The sequence below is a fragment of the Nerophis lumbriciformis genome, linkage group LG08 (genome assembly GCF_033978685.3).
Source record: "Nerophis lumbriciformis linkage group LG08, RoL_Nlum_v2.1, whole genome shotgun sequence".
NCBI classification, from domain to species: Eukaryota; Metazoa; Chordata; class Actinopteri; order Syngnathiformes; family Syngnathidae; genus Nerophis; species Nerophis lumbriciformis.
The window spans coordinates 43,650,840-43,669,969 of record NC_084555.2 but is presented as its reverse complement, the minus strand read 5'-3'; positions in this window follow the sequence as shown (position 1 = coordinate 43,669,969).

Genomic DNA, 19,130 nt, shown 5'->3' with positions numbered 1-19,130 from the left:
ATGCAAGCTGTCTAATAATGCATGAAGATATGTAACTTTGTTAGTTTTACTAGAAAAATTATCTTTTGTAAGTTTTGCAAAGAGGCAAGTTAAGATTTTTTAATTCAATATGAAAGTATAACTGTCATACCAAATATGAAAGTTATATAAACATAACTCCAAAACTAAACATGCATTTTGTCTAAAAATGCCTAAAATATTGAATCTATTTGAGTTTTACAAGAATCAGGTAATTTGGTAAGGTGTACAATTACAAAAATTAGGGGTTTACTCATAATGACAGATAACTGCTACATTCAATTTGACAGTCATTTAAACATAACTTCAAACCACACATGCAAAATAGACTAATAAAGCCTAAAACAATGCATCTATGTGAGTTTTACCGAAACATTTACTATTTTAAGGCTTGCAAACACAAAAAGTATTTTTTTACTCATTATGACAGTAATGTTCTTCAAATCCTGAGTTAATGCGAAATAAGCAATAAAAATGTTTTTTCAACATAATTCCTACACCAAACATGCAACATGTCTAATAATGCGTGAACATATGTTTTACTAAAAAACATATCTTTTGTAAGTTTTGCAAAGAGGCAAGTTAGTTTTTTTAATTCAATATAACATTATAACTGTCATACCAAATATGAAATATATATAAACATAACTCCAAAATTGAACAAGTATTATGTCTAAAAATGCCTATAATATTGTATCTATGTGAGTTTTACCAGAATCAGGTAATTTGGTAAGGTTTACGAATACAAAATTTGGGTTTTTCTCATAATGACATTATAACTGCTATATTCAATTTGACAGTTATTTTAACATAACTTCCTAACCACACATGCAAATAGGCTAATAAAGCCTAAAACAATGCATCCTTATGAGTTTTACTCTAAACATATGCTATTTGAAGGCTTGCAAACACAAAAAGGAGTTTTTTGCTCATTATGACAGTAATGTTCTTAAAATCATGAGATAATGGGAAATAAGCAATACAAATGTTTTTCATTATAATTCCTACACCAAACATGCAACATGTCTAATAATGCCTGGATACATGTATCTTTGTTAGTTATACTAGAAAAAATATCTTTTGTAAGTTTTACAAAGACTCAAGTTAGTTTTTTTAATACAATATGACAGTATAACTGACATACCAAATATGAAAGTTATATAAACATAACTCCAAAACTGAACATGCATTGTGTCTAAAATTGCCTGTAATATTGTATCTATGTGAGTTTCACCAGAATCAGGTAATTTGGTAAGGTTTCCAAATACAAAATTTGTTTTTTTTCATAATGACAGTATATCTGCTACATTCAATTAAACTGTTATTTAAACATAACTTCCTAATCACACATGCAAATAGGTTAATAAAGCCTAAAACAATGTATCCTTGTGAGTTTTACTGGAAACATTTGCTATTTTAAGGCTTGCAAACACAAAAAGTAGTTTTTTACTCATTATGACAGTAATGTTCTTAAAATCCTGAGATAATGCGAAATAAGCAATAAAAATGTTTTTCAACTTAATTCCTACACCAAACATGCAACATGTCTAATAATGCCTGAATACATGAATCTTTGTTAGTTTTACTAGAAAAAATATCTTTTGTAAGTTTTGCAAAAAGGCAAGTTAGTTTTTTTAATTCAATATGACAGTATAACTGTCATACCAAATATGAAATATATATAAACATAACTCCAAAATTGAACATGCATTAATGTCTAAAAATGCCTAAAATATTGTATCTATGTGAGTTTCACAAGAATCTGGTAATTTGGTAAGGTTTACAAATACAAAAATTGTTTTTTTTTCATAATGACTGTTTAACTGCTACATTCAATTTGACTGTTATTTAAACATAACTCCCTAACCACACATGCAAAATAGGTTATTAAAGCCTAAAACAATGCATCCTTGTGAGTTTTACTCGAAACATATGCTATTTTAAGGCTTGCAAACACAAAAAGTATTTTTTTACTCATTATGACAGTAATGTTCTTAAAATAATGAGATAATGCGAAATAAGCAATAAAAATGTTTTTCAACATAATTCCTACACCAAACATGCAAGCTGTCTAATAATGCGTGAAGATATGTATCTTTGTTAGTTTTACTAGAAAAATTATCTTTTGTAAGTTTTGCAAAGAGGCAAGTTAAGTTTTTTTAATTCAATATGAAAGTATAACTGTCATACCAAATATGAAAGTTATGTAAACATAACTCCAAAACTAAACATGCATTTTGTCTAAAAATGCCTAAAATATTGAATCTATTTGAGTTTTACAAGAATCAGGTAATTTGGTAAGGTGTACAATTACAAAAATTAGGGGTTTACTCATAATGACAGATAACTGCTACATTCAATTTGACAGTTATTTAAACATAACTTCTAACCACACATGCAAAATAGGCTAATAAAGCCTAAAACAATGCATCCATGTGAGTTTTACCGAAACATATACTATTTTAAGGCTTGCAAACACAAAAAGTAGTTTTTTACTCATTATGACAGTAATGTTCTTAAAATCCTGAGATAATGCGAAATAAGCAATAAAAATGTTTTTTCAAAATAATTCCTACACCAAACATGCAACATGTCTAATAATGCGTGAACATATGTATCTTTGTTAGTTTTACTAGAAAACATATCTCTTGTAAGTTTTGCAAAGAGGCAAGTTAGTTTTTTTAATTCAATATAACATTATAACTGTCATACCAAATATGAAATATATATAAACATAACTCCAAATTTGAACAAGTATTATGTCTAAAAATGCCTATAATATTGTATCTATGTGAGTTTTACCAGAATCAGGTAATTTGGTAAGGTTTACAAATACAAAATTTGGGTTTTTCTCATTATGACATTATAACTGCTATATTCAATTTGACAGTTATTTTAACATAACTTCTTAACCACACATGCAAAGGCTAATAAAGCCTAAAACAATGCATCCTTGTGAGTTTTACTCTAAACATATGCTATTTGAAGGCTTGCAAACACAAAAAGGAGTTTTTTACTCATTATGACAGTAATGTTCTTAAAATCCTGAAATAATGCGAAATAAGCAATAAAAAAGTTTTTCATCATAATTCCTACACCAAACATGCAACATGTCTAATAATGCCTGGATACATGTATCTTTGTTAGTTATACTAGAAAAAATATCTTTTGTAAGTTTTACAAAGACTCAAGTTAGTTTTTTTAATACAATATGACAGTATAACTGTCATACCAAATATGAAAGTTATATAAACATAACTCCAAAACTAAACATGCATTATGTCTAAAAATGCCTAAAATATTGTATCTATGTGAATTTTACAAGAATCAGTCAATTTGGTAAGGTGTACAATTACATAAATTAGGGGTTTACTCATAATGACAGATAACTGCTACATTCAATTTGACAGTTATTTAAACATAACTTCCTAACCACACATGCAAAATAGGCTAATAAAGCCTAAAACAATGCATCCATGTGAGTTTTACTCGAAACATATGCTATTTTAAGGCTTGCAAACACAAAAAGTAGTTTTTTACTCATGACAGTAATGTTCTCAAAATCCTGAGATAATGCGAAATAAGCAATAAAAAAGTTTTTCATCATAATTCCTACACCAAACATGTCTTATAATGCCTGGATACAAGTATATTTGTTAGTTATACTAGAAAAATTATCTTTTGTAAGTTTTACAAAGACTCAAGTTAGTTTATTTCATACAATATGACAGTTATATAAACATAACTCCAAAACTGAACATGCATTATGTCTAAAAATGCCTGTAATGTTGTATCTATGTGAGTTTTACCAGAATCAGGTAATTTTGTAAGGTTTGCAAATACAAAAATTGTTTTGTTTTTTATGACAGTATACCTGTTACATTCAATTTGACTGTTATTTAAGCTTAACTCCCAAATCACACATGCAAATAGGTTAAAAAAGCCTAAAACAATGCATCCTTGTGAGTTTTACTCGAAACATTTGCTATTTTAAGGCTTGCAATTACAAAAAGTACTTTTTTTATTCATTATGACAGTAATGTTCTTAAAATCCTGAGATAATGCGAAATAAGCAATAAAAATGTTTTTCAACATAATTCCTACACCAAACATGCAACATGTCTAATAATGCCTGAAGACATGTATCTTTGTAAGTTTTACTAGAAAATTATCTTTTGTAAGTTTTGCAAAAAGGGAAATTAGTTTTTTTAATTCAATGACATTATAACTGTCATACCAAATATGAAAGTTATATAAACATAACTCCAAAACTGAACATGCATTATGTCTAAAAATGCCTAAAATATTGTATCTATGTGAGTTTTACAAGAATCAGTTAATTTGGTTAGGTGTACAATTACATAAATTAGGGGTTTACTCATAATGACAGATAACTGCTACATTCAATTTGACAGTTATTTAAACATAATTTCCTAACCACACATACAAAATAGGCTAATAAAGCCTAAAACAATGTATCCTTGTGAGTTTTACTCGAAACATTTGCTATTTTAAGGCTTGCAAACACAAAAAGTAGTTTTTTACTCATTATGACAGTAATAAATGGCTAATTATGCCTTGAGAAATTTATCTTTGTGAGTTTTACTGGGAACATTTTTTTTTGTAAGGTTTATAAAGACACAAGTTTTTTTTTTTTTTTTACTCAATATGATGGTATAACTGTCATACTAAATATAAAAGTTATATAAACATAACTCCAAAACTAAACATGCATTATGTCTAAAAATGCCTAAAATATTGTATCTATGTGAATTTTACAAGAATCAGTCAATTTGGTAAGGTGTACAATTACATAAATTAGGGGTTTACTCATAATGACAGATAACTGCTACATTCAATTTGACAGTTATTTAAACATAACTTCCTAACCACACATGCAAAATAGGCTAATAAAGCCTAAAACAATGCATCCATGTGAGTTGTCCTCGAAACATATGCTATTTTAAGGCTTGCAAACACAAAAAGTAGTTTTTTACTCATGACAGTAATGTTCTCAAAATCCTGAGATAATGCGAAATAAGCAATAAAAAAGTTTTTCATCATAATTCCTACACCGAACATGTCTTATAATGCCTGGATACAAGTATATTTGTTAGTTATACTAGAAAAATTATCTTTTGTAAGTTTTACAAAGACTCAAGTTAGTTTATTTCATACAATATGACAGTATAGCTGTCATACCAAATATGAAAGTTATATAAACATAACTCCAAAACTGAACATTCATTATGTCTAAAAATGCCTGTAATGTTGTATCTATGTGAGTTTTACCAGAATCAGGTAATTTTGTAAGGTTTGCAAATACAAAAACTGTTTTTTTTTTATGACAGTATACCTGTTACATTCAATTTGACTGTTATTTAAGCTTAACTCCCAAATCACACATGCAAATAGGTTAAAAAAGCCTAAAACAATGCATCCTTGTGAGTTTTACTCGAAACATTTGCTTCTTTAAAGCTTGCAATTACAAAAAGTACTTTTTTTATTCATTATGACAGTAATGTTCTTAAAATCCTGAGATAATGCGAAATAAGCAATAAAAATGTTTTTCAACATAATTCCTACACCAAACATGCAACATGTCTAATAATGCCTGAAGACATGCATCTTTGTAAGTTTTACTAGAAAATTATCTTTTGTAAGTTTTGCAAAAAGGGAAATTAGTTTTTTTAATTCAATGACATTATAACTGTCATACCAAATATGAAAGTTATATAAACATAACTCCAAAACTGAACATGCATTATGTCTAAAAATGCCTAAAATATTGTATCTATGTGAGTTTTACAAGAATCAGTTAATTTGGTTAGGTGTACAATTACATAAATTAGGGGTTTACTCATAATGACAGATAACTGCTACATTCAATTTGACAGTTATTTAAACATAATTTCCTAACCACACATACAAAATAGGCTAATAAAGCCTAAAACAATGTATCCTTGTGAGTTTTACTCGAAACATTTGCTATTTTAAGGCTTGCAAACACAAAAAGTATTTTTTTACTCATTATGACAGTAATAAATGGCTAATTATGCCTTGGGAAATTTATCTTTGTGAGTTTTACTGGGAACATTTTTTTTTGTAAGGTTTATAAAGACACAAGTTTTTTTTTTTTTTTACTCAATATGATGGTATAACTGTCATACTAAATATAAAAGTTGTATAAACATAACTCCAAAACCAAACATGCATTATGTCTAAAAATGCCTGCAATATTGTATCTTTGTGATTTTTTACCAGAATCAGGTATTTTTGGTAAGGTTTACAAATACAAAAATTTGGTTTTACTCACTATGACAGTATACTGTCACATTCAATCTGACAGTTATTTAAACATACTGTAACTCATAAACCACAATTACAAAATGGCTAATAATGCCTGGAAAAATGTATCTTTGTGAGTTTTCCTGGAAAACATTTTTTTTATAAGGTTTGTAAAGAAACAAGTTAGTTTTTTCACTTAATATGACAGTATAACTGTCATACTAAATATGAAAGTTAAATAAACATAACTCCAAAACCAAACTTGCAATACGTCTAAAAATGCCTGTAATATTGAATCTATGTGAGTTTTACCAGAATCAGGTATTTTGGTAAGGTTTACAAATACAAAAATTTGGTTTTACTCATAATGACAGTATAACTGCGATATTCAAAATAACAGTTATTTAAACATAACTCCTAAACCAAACAAGCTAAATGGCTAATAATGCCTGGAGAAATGTATCTTTGTGAGTTTTACTAGAAAAAAATATTTTGTAAGGTTTGTAAAGAAAAACGTTTTTTTTTTTTACTCAATGTGATGGTATAACTGTCAAACTAAATATAAAAGTAATATAAACATAATTCGAAAACCAAACTCCTAAACCAAACTTGCAATCCGTCTTAAACTACCTGTAATATTGAATCTATATGAGTTTTACCAGAATCAGGTATTTTGATAAGGTTTACAAATACAGAACTTGGGTTTTACTCATAATGACAGTATAACTGCATTATTTGATATGACAGTTATTTAAACATAACTCCTTAACCATCCATCCATCCATTCATCTTCTTCCGCTTATCCGAGGTCGGGTCGCGGGGGCAGCAGCCTAAGCAGGGAAGCCCAGATTTCCCTCTCCCCAGCCACTTCGTCCAGCTCTTCCTGTGGGACCCCGAGGCGTTCCCAGCCCAGCCGGGAGACATAGTCTTCCCAACGTGTCCTGGGTCTTCCCCGCGGCCTCCTACCGGTCGGACGTGCCCTAAACACCTCCCTAGGGAGGCGTTCGGGTGGCATCCTGACCAGATGCCCGAACCACCTCATCTGGCTCCTCTCGATGTGGAGGAGCAGCGGCTTTACTTTGAGCTCCTCCCGGATGACAGAGCTTCTCACACTATCTCTAAGGGAGAGCCCCGCCACCCGGCGGATGAAACTCATTTCGGCCGCTTGTACCCGTGATCTTGTCCTTTCGGTCATAACCCAAAGCTCATGACCATAGGTGAGGATGGGAACGTAGATCGACCGGTAAATTGAGAGCTTTGCCTTCCGGCTCAGCTCCTTCTTCACCACAACGGATCGATACAGCGTCCGCATTACTGAAGACGCCGCACCGATCCGCCTGTCGATCTCACGATCCACTCTGGCTCCTCTCGATGTGGAGGAGCAGCGGCTTTACTTTGAGCTCCTCCCGGATGACAGAGCTTCTCACACTATCTCTAAGGGAGAGCCCCGCCACCCGGCGGATGAAACTCATTTCGGCCGCTTGTACCCGTGATCTTGTCCTTTCGGTCATAACCCAAAGCTCATGACCATAGGTGAGGATGGGAACGTAGATCAACCGGTAAATTGAGAGCTTTGCCTTCCGGCTCAGCTCCTTCTTCACCACAACGGATCGATACAGCGTCCGCATTACTGAAGACGCCGCACCGATCCGCCTGTCGATCTCACGATCCACTCTTCCCTCACTCGTGAACAAGACTCCGAGGTACTTGAACTCCTCCACTTGGGGAAAGATCTCCTCCCCAACCCGGAGATGGCACTCCACCCTTTTCCGGGCGAGAACCATGGACTCGGACTTGGAGGTGCTGATTCTCATCCCAGTCGCTTCACACTCGGCTGCGAACCGATCCAGTGAGAGCTGAAGATCCTGGCCAGATGAAGCCATCAGGACCACATCATCTGCAAAAAGCAGAGACCTAATCCTGCAGCCACCAAACCAGATCCCCTCAACGCCTTGACTGCGCCTAGAAATTCTGTCCATAAAAGTTATGAACAGAATCGGTGACAAAGGGCAGCCTTGGCGGAGTCCAACCCTCACTGGAAACGTGTCCGACTTACTGCCGGCAATGCGGACCAAGCTCTGGCACTGAGCATACAGGGAGCGGACTGCCACAATCAGACAGTCCGATACCCCATACTCTCTGAGCACTCCCCACAGGACTTTCTGAGGGACACGGTCGAATGCCTTCTCCAAGTCCACAAAACACATGTAGACTGGTTGGGCAAACTCCCATGCACCCTCAAGGACCCTGCCGAGAGTATAGAGCTGGTCCACAGTTCCACGACCAGGACGAAAACCACACTGTTCCTCCTGAATCCGAGGTTCGACTATCCGGCGTAGCCTCCTCTCCAGTACACTTGAATAGACCTTACCGGGAAGGCTGAGGAGTGTGATCCCACGATAGTTAGAACACACCCTCCGGTTCCCCTTTTTAAAGAGAGGAACCACCACCCCGGTCTGCCAATCCAGAGGTACCGCCCCCGATGTCCACGCGATGCTGCAGAGTCTTGTCAACCAAGACAGCCCCACAGCATCCAGAGCCTTAAGGAACTCCGGGCGGATCTCATCTACCCCTGGGGCCTTGCCACCGAGGAGCTTTTCAACTACCTCAGCAACCTCAGCCCCAGAAATAGGAGAGCCCACCACAGACTCCCCAGGCACTGCTTCCTCATAGGAAGACGTGTTGGTGGGATTGAGGAGGTCTTCGAAGTATTCCCTCCACCGATCCACAACATCTGCAGTCGAGGTCAGCAGAACACCATCCTCACCATACACGGTGTTGATAGTGCACTGCTTCCCCTTCCTGAGGCGGCGGATGGTGGTCCAGAATTGCTTCGAAGCCGTCCGGAAGTCGTTTTCCATGGTTTCCCCGAACTCCTCCCATGTCCGAGTTTTTGCCTCTGTGACCGCTGAAGCCGCACACCGCTTGGCCGTCGGTACCTGTCCGCTGCCTCAGGAGTCCTATGAGCCAAAAGAACCCGATAGGACTCCTTCTTCAGCTTGACGGCATCCCTCACCGCCGGTGTCCACCAACGGGTTCTAGGATTACCGCCACGGCAAGCACCAACTACCTTGCGGCCACAGCTCCAATCAGCCGCCTCGACAATAGAGGCGCGGAACATGGTCCATTCAGACTCAATGTCCAGCACCTCCCTCGTGACATGTTCAAAGTTCTTCCGGAGGTGGGAATTGAAACTCTCTCTGACAGGAGACTCTGCCAGACGTTCCCAGCAAACCCTCACAATGCGTTTGGGCCTGCCAGGTCTGTCCGGCATCCTCCCCAACCATCGCAGCCAACTCAACACCAGGTGGTGATCGGTAGAAAGCTCAGCCCCTCTCTTCACCCGAGTGTCCAAAACATGAGGCCGCAAATCCGATGACACAACTACAAAGTCGATCATGGAACTGCGGCCTAGGGTGTCCTGGTGCCAAGTGCACATATGGACACCCTTATGTTTGAACATGGTGTTCGTTATGGACAATCTGTGACGGGCACAAAAGTCCAATAACAAAACACCGCTCGGGTTCAGATCCGGGCAGCCATTCTTCCCAATCACGCCTCTCCAGGTTTCACTGTCGTTGCCAACATGAGCATTGAAGTCCCCCAGTAGAACGAGGGAATCACCCGGGGGAGCACTCTCAAGTACTCACTCAAGTGAATCCAAAAAGGGTGGGTACTCTGATCTGCGGTTTGGCGCGTAAGCGCAAACCACAGTCAGGACCCGTTCCCCCACCCGAAGGCGGAGGGAAGCTACCCTCTCGTCCACCGGGTTGAACTCCAACGTACAGGCTCTGAGCCGGGGGGAAACAAGAATTGCCACCCCAGCCCGTCGCCTCTCACTGCCGGCAACGCCAGAGTGGAAGAGAGTCCAGCCCCTCTCGAGAGAACTGGTTCCAGAGCCCTTGCTGTGCGTCGAAGTGAGTCCGACTATATCTAGCCGGAACTTCTCCACATCGCGCACTAGCTCAGGCTCCTTCCCCCCCAGCGAGGTGACGTTCCACGTCCCAAGAGCTAGCTTCTGTAGCCGAGGATCGGACCGCCAAGTGCCCTGCCTTCGGCTGCCGCCCAGCTCACATCGCACCCGACCTCTATGACCCCTGCTATGGGTGGTGAGCCCATTGGAGGGGGGACCCATGTTGCCTCTTCGGGCTGTGCTCTTCAGGGACAGGCCCGGCCACCAGGCGCTCGCCATCGTGCTCCAGAGGGGGGCCCCGATGACCCGCGTCCGGGCGAGGGAAATCTGGGTCCTTGGTTTTTATATTTCATGGAGGTCTTCGAGCTGCTCTTTGTCTGATCCCTCACCTAGGACCAGTTTGTCTTGGGAGACCCTACCAGGGGGCATAAAGCCCCCGGACAACATAGCTCCTAGGATCATTGGGACACGCAAACTCCTCTACCACATTAAGGTGGCAGCTCAGAGAGCCAAACCAAACATGATAAATGGCTAATAATGCCTGGAAAAATGTATACAAACATAAGTCCAAAACCAAACATGCATTATGTCTAAAAATGCCTTTAGTATTGTATCTATGTGAGTTTTACCAGAATCAGGTATTTTGGTAAGGTTTACATATACACAAATATGGTTTTACTCATAATGACAGTAAAACTGCCACGTTTAATATGACAGTTATGTAAACATAACTCCTATACCACACATGCAAAATGGTTAATAATGCCTGGAGAAATGTATCTTTGTGATTTTTACTAGAAAAAAATATTTTGTAAGGTTTGTAAAGACAAAAATTAGTTTTTTTTTATTCAATATGATGGTATAACTGTTATACTAAATATGAAAGTTATATAAACATAATTCCAAAAACAAACTCCTAACCACACTTGCAATCTTTCTTAAACTTCCTGTAATATTGAATCTATGTGAGTTTTACCAGAATAGGGTAATTTGGTAAGGTTTACAAATACAAAACCTGGGTTTTACTCATAATGACAGTATAACTGCAACATTTGATATGACAGTTATTTAAACATAACTCCTAATCCAAACATGATAAATGGCTAATAATGCCTGGAGAAATGTATCATTGTGAGTTTTACTGGAAACAAATAATTTGTAAGGTTTATAAAGACACAAGTTAGTTTTTTTTATTTAATATGATGGTATAACTGTCATACTAAATATGAAAGTTATATAAACATAACTCCAAAACAAAACATGCATTATGTCTAAAAATGCCTGTAATATTGTATCTATGTGAGTTTTACCAGAATCAGGTATTTTGGTAAGGTTGAAAAATACAAAAATTAGGTTTTACTCATAATGACAGTATAACTGCCACATTGACTGCCACCAAACATGCATTATGTCTAAAAATGCTTATAATTTTGTATCCATGTGAGTTTTACTAGAATCAGTTGTTTGTGTAAGGTTTACAAATGCAAAATATTAGTTTTACTCATAATGACAGTATACTGTCACAATTAATCTGACAAAATGGCTAATAATGCCTTGAGGAATGTATCTTTGTGAGTTTTACTGAAAAAAATACCTGCTACACCCTAGTAGCAGGTATTTAAATTGTGTAAATAATTGTGTATTTTTACACAATTTAACAATATAGCTGTCATACTATATATGAAAGTTATATAAACATAATTCCAAAACCAAATATGCAATCTGTCTAAAAATGCCTGTAATATTGAATATGTGTGAGTTTTATCAGAATCAGGTATTTTGGTAAGGTTTACGAATACAAAAATTACGTTTTACTCATAGTGACAGTATAACTGCCACACTCAATATGACAGTTAATTAAACATAACTCCTAAAACACGAATGCAAAATGACTACTAATGCCTAGAGAAATGTATATTTGTGAATTTTACTGGAAAACAATATTTTGTTTGTAAAGATACAAATTATTTTTTTTTTACTCAATATGTTGGTATAACTGTCATACTAAATATGAAAGTTATATAAACATAACTCCAAAACCAAACATGTTTTATGTCTAAAAAATTCCTGTAATATTGTATCGATGTGGGTTTTACCAGAATAAGGTATTTTGGTAGGTTTACAAATACAAAAAATAGGTTTTACTCATAATGACAGTATACTGTCACATGCAATCTGACAGTTATTTAAACATAACTCCTAAACCAAACATGATAATAGCTAATAAAGCCTGGAAAAATGTATATAAACATAACTCCAAAACCAAACATGCATTATGTCTAAAAATGCCTGGAATATTGTATCCATGTGATTTTTACCATTTTTGGTAAGGTTTACAAATACAAAAATTAGGTTTTACTCACTATGACAGTATACTGTCACATTCAATCTGACAGTTATTTAAACATATTGTAACTCCTAAACCACAAATACAAAATGGCTAATAGTGTCTGGAGAAATGTATCTTTGTGAGTTTTCCTGGAAAAAAAAAATGTATAAGGTTTGTAAAGACACAAGTTAGTTTTTTTTACTTAATATGACAGTAGAACTGTCATACTAAATATGAAAGTTAAATGAACATAACTCAGAAACCAAACTTGCAATACGTCTAAAAATGCCTGTAATATTGAATCTATGTGAGTTTTACCAGAATCAGATATTTTGGTAATGTTTACAAATACAAAAATTGGGTTTTACTCATAATGACAGTATAACTGCCATATTCAAAATAACAGTTATTTAAACATAACTCCTTAACCAAACATGCTAAATAGCTAATAATGCCTGGAGAAATGTATCTTTGTGAGTTTTACTAGGAATTTTTTTTTTTTTTTTTTTTTTTTTTTTACTCAATATGATGGTATAACTGTCAAAGTAAATATAAAAGTAATATAAACATCATTCCAAAACCAAACTCCTAAACCAAACTTGCAATCCGTCTTAAACTGCCTGTAATATTGAATCTATATGAGTTTTACCAGAATCAGGTATTTTGATAAGGTTTACAAATACAAAACTTGGGTTTTACTCATAACTGAAATTATTTGATATGACAGTTATTTAAACATAACTCCTAAACCAAAGATGATAAATAGCTAATAATGCCTGGAAAAATGTCTATAATCATAACTCCAAAACCAAACATGCCTTATGTCTTAAAATGCCTGTAATATTGTATCTATGTGAGTTTTACCAGAATCAGGAATTTTGGTAAGGTTTATAAATACAAAAATTACAAAATACAAAATTTTTTATTCAATATGTTTGTATAACTGTCATAATAAAAGTAAAAGTTATATATACATAACTCCAATACCAAACATGCAATCCGTCTAAAAATGCCTGTAATATTTAATCTATGTGAGTTTTACTAGAATCAGGTATTTTGTTAAGGTTTACAAATACAAAAATTTGGTTTTACTCACTATGACAGTATACTGTCACATTCAATCTCACTGTTATTTAAACATAACTCCTAAACCACACATGCAAAATGACTAATAATGCCGAGAAAAATGTATCTCTGTGAATTTTACTGGAAAAAAATATTTTCTAAGGTTTGTAACATTACAAGTTTGTTATTTTTTACTCAATTTGACAGTATAACTGTCATACTAAATATGAAAGTTATATACACATAACTCCAAAACCAAACTTGCAATCCGTCTAAAAATGCCTGTAATATTGAATCTATGTGAGTTTTACCAAAATCAGGTATTTTGGTAAGGTTTACAAATACAAAAATTAGGTTTTACTCATAATGACAGTATAACTGCCACACTCAATTTGACAGTTTTTTAAAAATAACTCCTAAAAAAACAAATGCAAAATGACTATTAATGCCTGGAAAAATGTATCTTTGTGAATATTAATGGAAAAAAATATTTTGTAAGGTTTGTAAAGACACAAATTTGTTTTTTTTACGCAATATGATGGTATAACTGTCATACTAAATATGAAAGTTATATAAACATAACTCCAAAACCAAACAGGTTTTATGTCTAAAAATTCCTGTAATATTGTATCTATGTGAGTTTTACCAGAATCAGGTATTTTGGTAAGGTTTACAAATACAAAAATTAGGTTTTACTCACTATGACAGTATACTGCCACACTCAACATGACAGTTATTTAAACATAATTCCTAAACCATACATGATACATGGCTAATAATGCCTGGAGAAATGTAGCTTTGTGATTTTTACTAGAAAAAAATATTTTGTAAGGTTTGTAAAGACAAAAGTTAGTTTTTTTTTTTACTCAATATCATGGTATAACCGTCATACTAAATATGAAAGTTATATAAACATAATTCCAAAACCAAACTCCTAAACCAAACTTGCAATATGTCTTAAACTGCCTGTAATATTTAATCTATGTGAGTTTTACCAGAATCAGGTATTTTGGTAAGGTTTACAAATACAAAACTTGGGTTTTACTCATAATGACAGTATAACTGCAACATTTGATATGACAGTTATTTAAACATAACTCCTAAACCAAACATGATAAATGGCTAATAATGCCTGGAGAAATGTATCAGTGTGAGTTTTACTGGAAACAAATAATTTGTAAGGTTAATAAAGACACAAGTTAGTTTTTTTTATTTAATATGATGGTATAACTGTCATACTAAATATGAAAGTTATATGAATATAACTCCAAAACCAAACATACATTATGTCTAAAAATGCCTGTAATATTGAATCTATGTGAGTTTTACCAGAATCTGGTATTTTGGTAAGGTTTACAATTACAAAAATTAGGTTTTACCCATAATGACAGTATAACTGCCACATTGACTGCCACCAAACATACATTGTGTTTAAAAATGCTTATAATTTTGTATCCATGTGAGTTTTACTATAATCAGTTGTTTTTGTAAGGTTTACAAATATAAACTATTAGTTTTACTCATATGGACAGTATACTGACAAAATGGCCTTGAGGAATGTATATTTGTGAGTTTTACTGGAAAAATATTTTGGAAGGTTTGTAAAGACACAAGTTAGTTTTTTTTACACAATTTAACAGTTTAGCTCTCATACTATATATGAAAGTTATATGAACATAATTCCAAAACCAAATATGCAATCCGTCAAAAAATGCCTGTAATATTGAATATATGTGAGTTTTATCAGATTCAGGTATTTTGGTAAGGTTTACGAATACAAAAATTAGGTTTTACTCATAGATATAACTGCCACGCTCAGTATGACAGTTAATTAAACATAACTCCTAAAACACAAATGCAAAATGACTAATAATGCTTAGAGAAATGTATAGTTGTGAAATTTACTGGAAAACAATATTTTGTAAGATTTGTAAAGATAAAAATTAGTTTTTTTTTATTCAAAATAATGGTATAACTGTCATACTAAATATGAAAGTCATATAAACATAACTCCAAAACATGCTTTATGTCTAAAAATTCCTGGAATATTGTATCGGTGTGGGTTTTACCAACTTTAACCCTAACCCTAACCCTAACCCTAACCCCTAACCCTAACCCTAACCCTAACCACACATGCAAAATGGCTAATAATGCTTGGAAAAATTTATATTTGTGAGTTTTACTGGAAAAAAAAAATTGTAAGGTTTGTAAAGACACAAGTTATTTTTTTTATTCAATATGACATTATAACTGTCATACTAAATGTAAAAGTTATATAAACATAACTTCAAAACCAAACATGTATTATATCAAAAAATGCCTGTAATTTTGTATCCATGTGAGTTTTACTAGAATCAGTTGTTTTTGTAAGGTTTGCAAATACAAAATATTGGTTTTACTCACTATGACAGTATACTGCTGTCATATTGAGTAAAAAAAAAACTAACGTGTTTTTACAAACTTTAAAAAAAAAAAATGTTTCCAGAAAAAATCAAAGAGATACATTTCTCCAGTTATCATTAGTCACTTTTAATGTGTGGTATAGGAGTTTTGTTTAAATAACTGTCAGATTGAATGTGACAGTATACTGTCATAGTGAGTAAAACCAATATTTTGTATTTGCAAAACTTACAAAAACAACTGATTCTAATAAAACTCACATGGATACATCGTTACAGGCAATTTTAGATATAATGCATGTTTGGTTTTTTAGTTATAATTATACAACTTTTACATTAAGTATGACAGTTATACTGTCATATTGAGTAAAACAAAACTAACTTGTGTCTTTACAAACCTTACAAAATATTGTTTTTCCATTAAAACTCACAAAGATTCCTTTCTCCAGGCATTATTAGCCATATAGCAAGTTTGGTTTAGGAGTTATGTTTAAATATTTGTCATTTTGAACGTGGCAGTTATACTGTCATTATGAGTAAAACTTAATTTTTTTATTTGTAAACCTTACCAAAATACCTAGTACTGGAAAAAAATATTTTGTAAGGTTTGTATGGACACAAGTTAGTTTCTTTTACTCAATATGACAGTATAACTGTCATACTAAATGTAAAAGTTATATAATTAAAACTCCAAAACCAAACATGCATTATGTCTAAAAATGCCTGTAATATTGTATCCATGTGAGTTTTAGTAGAATCAGTTGTTTTTGTAAGGTTTTGCAAATACAAAATATTGGTTTTACTCACTATGACAGTATACTGTTACATTCAATCTGACATAACTCCTAAACCACACATGCAAAATGACTAATAATGCCTGGAAAAATGTATCTCAGTGAATTTTACTGGAAAAAAAATATTTTGTAAGGTTTGTAAAAACACAAGTTAGTTTTTTTTACTCAATTTGACAATATAAATGTCATACTATATATGAAAGTTATATAAACTTAACTCCAAAACCAAACATGCAATCCGTCTAAAAATGCCTGTAATATTGAGTCTCTGTGAGTTTTACCAGAATCAGGTATTTTGGTAAGGTTTACAAATACAAAAATTAGGTTTTACTCATAGACAGAATAACACCCACATTCAAAATGACAGTTATTTAAACATAACTCCTAAACCAAACATGCTAAATGGCTAATTATGACTGGCGAAATGCATTTTTGTGAGTTTTACTGGAAAAAACATTTTTTTGTAAGGTTTGTAAAGACACAAGTTAGTTTTTATTACTCCATATGACAGTGTAACTCTCATACTAAATGTAAAATTTATATAAACATATCTCCAAAACCAAACATGCTTTATATCTAAAAATGCCTGTAATATTGAATCCATGTGAGTTTTACTAGAATAAGTTGTTTTTGTAAGGTTTGCAAATACAAAATATTGATTTTACTCACTATGACAGTATACTGTCACATTCAATCTGACAGTTATTTAAACATAACTCCTAAACCACACATGCAAAAATGCTAATAATGCCTAAAACAATGTATCCTTGTGAGATTTACTCGAACATATGCTTTTTTAAGGCTTGCAATTAAAAAAAGTAGTTTTTTTCTCAATATGACAGTGATGTTTTTAAAATCCTGATATAATGCAAAAAAAGCAACACAATTGTTTTTCAACATAATTCCTAAACCAAACATGCATTATGTCTTAAAATGCCTATAATATTGTATCCAAGTGAGTTTTAGTAGAATAATTTGTTTTTGTAAGGTTTGCAAATACAACATTTTGGTTTTACTCACTATGACAGTATACTGTCACATTCAATATGACTGTTATTTAAACATACATTCTAAACCACAGATGCAAAATGGCTAATAATGCCTGGAGAAATGTATTTTTGTGAGTTTTACCGGAAAAAAAAAATGTTGTAAGGTTTGTTTGGACACAATATAGTTTTTTTTACTCAATATGATGGTATAACTGTCTTACTAAATTTGAAAGTTATATAAACATAACTTCAAAACCAAACATGCAATCCGTCTAAAAATGCCTGTAATATTGAATCTATGTGAGTTTTACCAGAAACAGGTATTTTGGTAAGGTTTACAAATACAAAAATTAGGTTTTACTCATAATGACAGTATAACTGCAATGTTCAAAATGACAGTTATTTAAACATAACTCGTAAACCCAACATGCTAAATGGCTAATAATGACTGGAGAAATGCATCTTTGTGAGTTTTACTGAAAAAAAAAAACATTTTTGTAAGGTTTGTAAAGACACAAGTTAGTTGTTTTTTACTCCATATGACAGTATAATTGTCATACTAAATGTAAAATGTATATAAACAAAACTCCAAAACTAAACATGCATTATGTCTAAAAATGCCTGTAACATTGTATCCATGTGAGTTTTACTAGAATCATTTTTTTTTTAAGGTTTACAAATACAAAATATTGGTTTTACTCACTATGACAGTATGCTGTCACATTCAATCTGACAGTTATTTAAACATAGCTCCTAAACCACACATAGAAAATGACTAAGAATGCCTGGAGAAATGTATCTTTGTGAGTTTTACTGAAAAAAAAATATATATTTTGTAAGGTTTGTAAAGACACAAGTTAGTTTTTTTTACTTAATATGACAGTATAACTGTCATACTAAATATGAAAGTTATATAAACATAACTCCAAAACCAAACATGCATTATGCCAAAAAATGCCTGTAATATTGTATCTATGTGAGTTTTACTACAATCAGGTATTTTGGTAAGGTTTACAAATACAAAAATAAGGTTTTACTCATAATGACAGTATAATTGCCACACTCAATATGACAGTTATTTAAATATAACTCCTAAACCACACATGCAAAATGGCTAATAATGCTTGGAAAAAATTGTTATTTTGTAAAGACAAGTTATTTTTTTTACTCAATATGACATTATAACTTTCATTCTAAATGTAAAAGTTATATAAACATAACTCCAAAACCAAACATGCATATTATCTAAAAAAAACTGTAATATTGTATCCATGTGAGTTTTACTAGAATCAGTCTTTTTTGTAAGGTTTGCAAATACAAAATATTGGTTTTACT